Genomic DNA, 6,521 nt, shown 5'->3' on the forward strand with positions numbered 1-6,521 from the left:
TCTGCAATTTATGTTCTCCTCCATTTGTGGCTTGCCAGCTTCTTACTCTTTTCTTTTTTTTCTTTCTCCTTCCCTTCTAATTTTTAGTTTCTGATAAATCCAGCTTGGATTTCTTTCATTTATTTTCTATCCATTTTGACCTGTCTGTCATCTTACTTCTATCTTAGCCCAACAAAAGCGATTTTGTTTCTTTGAACACTTAAGCCGCAGTTATATCCTACCTACTTACCCTGTAGCTGTACAATCATATAGAAGCATATAGCTATAGCAGTGTTGCGGGACTGCTGCACTCCCTAGGGTCGTCCTCCTTAGTCTACCCTCATCACTCTCCTCTCTGGCCTTACCCAGGTTTGGTTCCCAGTAAAATAATAAAGGTGCAATGGAGGTGCTGAGTGCCTGGGTCCATCCCTAGCACATAACCAGGAAGACTGCAAAGATTTTAAAGTGCTTGTTGCGTTCAGACAGCTAGACAAAGATATAATGCCAATTCCTAACATTTCAGTTCTTGGACCAGAGGCCGACCCAGGTGTCGGGTATATGTGGCAGACAGAGGAGCTGTAGACAGCATAAAAATACATCCACCAATCCCAGTCAGTTGAGTTTTTTGGTGATGTAGTCATGCTCCTCTCTCCTTCCTCACCTTCAGGCTTCTAAAGGATCAGTACCAGGGTCTGATGCATGGACCATGATGCCAGATCCAGCCTCCTGAGGCTGATAGGCAAAGGATCACCCAGTTCCTGGATCCTAACAAAGGAAGTGTCCACCTGTTTGACACTGGCCCAAGAGGTGGCTTCAGAGCTTGGAGAAGTGCAGTGGTGTCTGTGAGGTGGTCTCTCAGAGCAAAAACTTCATTACTCCAGGGTGAGGACAGCAGATGAGGAAGGCATGAACTGGGAGGGGGAGGGTTGAGTTAGTTGGTTTTTAATACACCGCAACAGCCATAGCTCATTTCAGAGCCTGCTGTCTCTCCACAGAAGCTTCCCTGAGGATGCATGTTAAAATTGTGAAAAAAACATTCTTGAGTTTTACAAAAACCAAGGAGCTTGTATGATAGCATAAGTGTGTAATGAGTGCTGTAATTAAGGCTGAGGACTGCTGCTGCTTTGGATAATTTATGTGAATTTCTTGCATGGAGATGTTTTTTGAGCAAAATGGACAAAGCTTAATCACACTTCATATTAGGGTCTCATTTATAAATGGTTAAGAAAGAATTAATAAATGATTAAGAGATGTTTTGGTGAATGTTCAAATAATGTTTAAACAGGTCAATAATGTTTAAAGTAGGTCAATAGGGGTTAGATTTACATGCTGTGTAAGTCTGAAACCTCAGGCTAGCTTCTATCTAAATTAACTTTTATTTTAATTTCACCAGATGCTTGCATTCCTGCCCATAAAATTTCCCAGGCACATGATTTCTGCCAGAGGTATGCCGACTCACATATGCCTTGACAGAACCGATCACCTCAGCATAACTCAGGTCTGCTCTGTCACTGCAAGAGTGACAGTCTTCCAGATCTCAGCTGTTGCAGCAGCTCACCAGGAAAACATCCTTCTAAGCTTCTGTCAAAGAGCAGAGTCTCCTCCTACTTCATAACCCAGCCGGCAGAGTACTTACCTGGGATGCAAGCAGACAGTTTGACCTTCCACCGCTGTGGGAAGCAAAGCTAACCTGCAAACCCACCCCCAAGGGACACTGGTGGAGGAAGAGCTGCCCTCTGCCTCAGAAGGAGAGGTCTGAGAGGTGCAGAGGCAACCAGCCCTGGAGACTGGAGAGTCTGGGAAAGGGGGTTCAGCGCTGAGGCTCAGAGGAGGGCATGGCAGTACAAAAAGAAAAAGCAAGCACAGGAGTTTGATGTGAAGGCAGCAGCCAAAGGAGACAGTGACAGGCTCGCATGGCAGCTATTTGTGCTGATTTGGTCCCAGCTAAATCCCATGTCAGGAGTCATCTCACTTAGCTCTAAGCCATGCAAACTGAGGCACCTCTCCAGTCAGTGAAGAGCATTGGGCCTCTTGGAAAGGACATTCACCCCTTCTTAACCTACATGTTCTCCAGATCAAACGGTCTATATTTACTGTGAAGCAAAATACAAGGGTTGTTCCTGGCCAGATCTGTACTTGGTATTTAATCATTAGGCTGTTACACCGGGGAACAACCACAGGATTTGCAGGCAGTGTTACTTTTTAGACAGTGGTGAGAGGTTACACTTTGCAGAAGTAAATCATTGGTAGCCTTCATCAAATTATCTGCATCTTGCTAACCAATCTCCACATTCAATGCCTTTGATCAGATCTTCAGATGGTTTAATTAGCAGACTTTAGGAGCCCATGTCAGTTGTAACATCTAAAATTCTGCCCTTTACTAATCATTAATAAGTATATCTTTCTGCCTTCCTCCGTCACAGCAGTGTCACCCTTCACTGCACAGAAGGAAGTGCAGCTGAGCCATTCTAACCTACATGCATTTATTAATCAGCATCTTTTCTGTTGCGTGTTTTTTGTCTGTGTTAGTTGGCATTAAAAATAAATATTTAACTTATGTCAAGAAAGGTGCCAGTGACATAATAAATATGATCCTCCACAATCATAAGTCTACACTCGTAAACCTGCCTCCCCCATCTCTATACTCTCACATAGTGTGTTTTATCAGTTGGAAATGTGCCAGGCCAGTATTTTGGATCTCATTCTCTGGGAATTGAGTTTTGTGTCTCTGGGTGACACTGAACAGAATGACACTATATCAGATGCAAGCATTTCAACCCAAAGTTGCCCAAAAGTGGGATTTAGAGGAAAATAGATCTGCTATACTGCTGTGGAAATGGTCACTCCATCTAATGCAAGTGTTTAATCTGTGTTTGACAGTTAAACTCACAGAGGTTTAGTCTCCCTTCTTCTGTAGGCTACTGAGAGAATTTAAGCTTTTGAACTTGATCCCTTCTGGCCCACGTCCAAAGCTGGGACTCTATTGCTCCTGCCAGGGTGTGCTCACACCCAAAGTAAGCTGCACTGTGGCCATGCAGCAATGCAGGAGACACTGGAGCAACTCAATCCCCCCTCACTTTCCATCCCCTGCTTTTGCAGTAAGAGAGCTCAGGCCAGCAGCAGGGGAGCTGCCATCCTCTCCTGCAGATCCCATGACTTTGACAACAGGGCATCAGACCTCTAGAGAGAGACTGCCCCACAGGTTAAGCTGAGTCACTCCTAAATTAAATCTCTGGCATTGTGCAACACAGATGTTTGAGAGCCCCATCCTGCTTCCTGTCTATAGTTTCTTTCTATCCTAGTGATCCCCCTGGTATTACACACTGTCACCAATATTTTTTTGTTTTGTTAAATAAGATTTAAATCAATAGGCCTATTATTCCCTTTGTGCTCGTTCATTAGACAGTGTGGGAAGTTATGGCACACTAGTGAAATCACAGTCAGAAGCAGATTTGTGTCTGCAGGTTTTATCAACATATATAAAACTGACATTCAAAAGTGTGTCTAACTCTTTATTACAAAAATTTACTTATCTTCTCCCTTCCTCCCACATCCAACAACAACAACAACAGGGAAGAAGTTTTCTTACTCAAACAACATTTGACACTCCAAAGTGCAAAATGAGCTTGTGAATGATACTAATTTACCCAACAATCACTGCTCAGGCAGTTTTACTTGCCAAGGAAGTGTGACAAAGAAAATGCAATTGCTCAGGGAATTGTGCAAGCAATAAAATGTTATTTTACTGTACTTAAAGAGAATTAACAAGAGCAGGCATAGAATAGTTACACTGATGTTTTTAAAATTACCTAAGTGCAATAAGTGAACAAGGATTGAGGTCGAGAAATGAAGGACTCTTCAAAGTTGATTACTCTGATGGGCAATTTTGTTCTTCAGCCCATTTGTTTTGGGTAAAACGTCTGTATCTGCATCTCTCTGTGTTTTACTTTCCTGTATTAGAGAGGTACACTAGAAATTCTCTAGACTCATTTGTCAGAACAAGATGTTTTGGTGGATGAAAGACATACCGGGGTCCTGCTTTTAAAAATGTATTGTTCAGCTCAACAGTGCAGACTTCAAATGTCAGGGGCCTATTGCCTCACCAGAGTTTTCAGTCCCAAGACAGGCTTTTTGTTTCCCAATAAAGTGCATGCAAGGAAAGGAAAATCCAGATGCTGAAGCAGAGCCAGAGAGTGCTCCAAACATATTAGGGAGGATGACTGTCTGCCAGGGGCTGAGCCCATGCCTACTGCTCTTTATTCCATGGGCAAAGCCTCCAACACCACCTGGGCATACAGCTGAGCAACCCTCTTCTGTACTTCCATGCCTGTCAATGCTGTTCTAACACTGCCTATTTGTCACCCACCTCTCCTGATGAAACCTGTGATATACTGGACCAACACCTGAACTGCATTAATATCAGTGTTTAGATTGGAAGAAATTCATCTTTAATTTAGAGGAAGGGATTTGAGACTGCACCAGGACCTGCTTTTAATGTGTAATTTTAATGTATTTTCTCCCTTCCCTCCCTCACTCTGATAATGATATAAATAGCAAATATCTTCAAAAGTTGGACTCGTCAAAGGATAAGGGTTAAAAGGTAAATCTACTTGTCCACCTTGTCTTCTTTTCTTTCACTGGACATATCCTTAAATCACTTCAGGTGGTCCAGATCAGTGGGTTTATGCTAAGTATTACTGAATTTTCTATTTGCAAAGCCAAAGCAATTCTTCAGCATGTAATAACCAGCCTTTTGTGTAGAAAGCAGCCAGAAGCCATTTTGGTGGGTGAAAGAAATGAAGTGCTTTTGTGACTACGAAGAGAAAAATAAAGAGACATGACCTCTACATTCTGATTTTCCTAAACCTGAAAGGCTGCCTGCTGATTCCAGGTAGCAGCCAGATCTCACAGCCTGGACAAATATATTCTCTTTCAAGTGATTGTCTCTGAGAAAGGACAAAATGCTCCGACTCTTTAGCAACATATATATATAAAAAATATATAAATATATATATAAATAACCCACTGATAGAGGAGAAGTGTCAGCTGTTATTTTCCAGGTACCAGCACTTCATATATGGCAGAATGCTGGGCATCTCGTCTCTTTCAGACAAGACAGAGCAGTTAACCTAGTATTTGCAGAAGTGTCTTTACCTCTGCACTTTCTTTTTAGACCCTCTAATATTGTAGATCTTGGTACAGTCATCTAAAACACACAGCTACAACCACACACTATATCCCTGATATGTTTCCTAGCTGCTGAATTCTGTTTTGCCTCATGAATTGCAATCATCATTCAAGGATTTGCTACTGAGAATACAGAACTCCTTGGGCTTTGTATTGATGGCACAAGTGCTTCCTTTTCTCAGGGACTTTCCCATCTATCAAAGCTTCCAATTTCTCCCCAAGAAAGAGATGCACATAAATGTATAATTCAGTTCCATGGTTCCATTCCCATTACTGTTCATATTGGGAGCCTTTTCCTTACCTGCAGTCACACTGGAAAACATCTCTACACATCAGCCCCAGTAACAGCTGGGCTTCTTTGGAGATGCATCAGAATAGATCCTCTCCTCATTGTAGTGTCTCTTCTCAACCTTTTCTTCAGGAACTGTGCTGGGTCTGGCTGTGGTGGAGTTCACAGCAGCCCATATGGTGACGTGCTCCACGGCCACGGCTCAAGGCACTGCATTGAGGTGGCAGACTCCCCAGGAGGCATGGGCTTGCATCCCACTCTTGAAAGACATCTCTCTCTTGACCCCTTTCCCCATGGATCCAAGGTGCCAGACTGTCGGATCCACACAGTACCAGGTACCAGTCAGCACCAGTGACAGAGCACCCTAATGCCATACAGGTATGGGGGGTAGGGTGCAGTACTGGATGTGCTAGGACTCCAATACGAACTGGCATCAGAGGCAGCCAAGCAGTATGCAACAACCGACATTTCCAATGTGTTTTTCTCAATTCCCTTGGCAGCAGAGTGCAGGCCACAGTTTGCTCTTACATGGACAGGTATCCAACATGCCTGAAATTGACTGCTCCAGGGGTGGAAGCACAGCCCTACCATTTGTCATGGATTGATACATACTGCACTGGAACAGGGTGATGCCCCTGAATATCTGCATTATATCAATGATATCACTGTGTGGGGCAACACAGCAGAGGAAGTGTTTGAGAAAGTAAAAAGAATAATCCAGATCTTTCTGAAATCTGGTTTTGCCATAAAATAAAGCAAGGTCAAAGGATTTACAGAAGAGATCTGGTTCTTGGAAATAAAATGGCAAGGTGGATATAGCCACACCCCTATGGATGTGATCCATAAGATATCAACTATGTGCCCACCATCTTACATCAAAGACACATAACCTTCTCTAGGCATTGTGGGTTTCTGGAGAATGCATCTTCTGGGTTACAATCAGCTCATGAGCACTCTCTATCAAGCAACCCCAAAGAACTATTCTGAGCAGCATTAAGCCTTTGAAGACATCAAACAGGAGATGGCTCATGCAGCAGCTCTTGGGCCTGGACCAGCTTTGAGACAA

The sequence above is a fragment of the Strix aluco genome, chromosome 2 (genome assembly GCF_031877795.1).
Source record: "Strix aluco isolate bStrAlu1 chromosome 2, bStrAlu1.hap1, whole genome shotgun sequence".
NCBI lineage: Eukaryota > Metazoa > Chordata > Aves > Strigiformes > Strigidae > Strix > Strix aluco.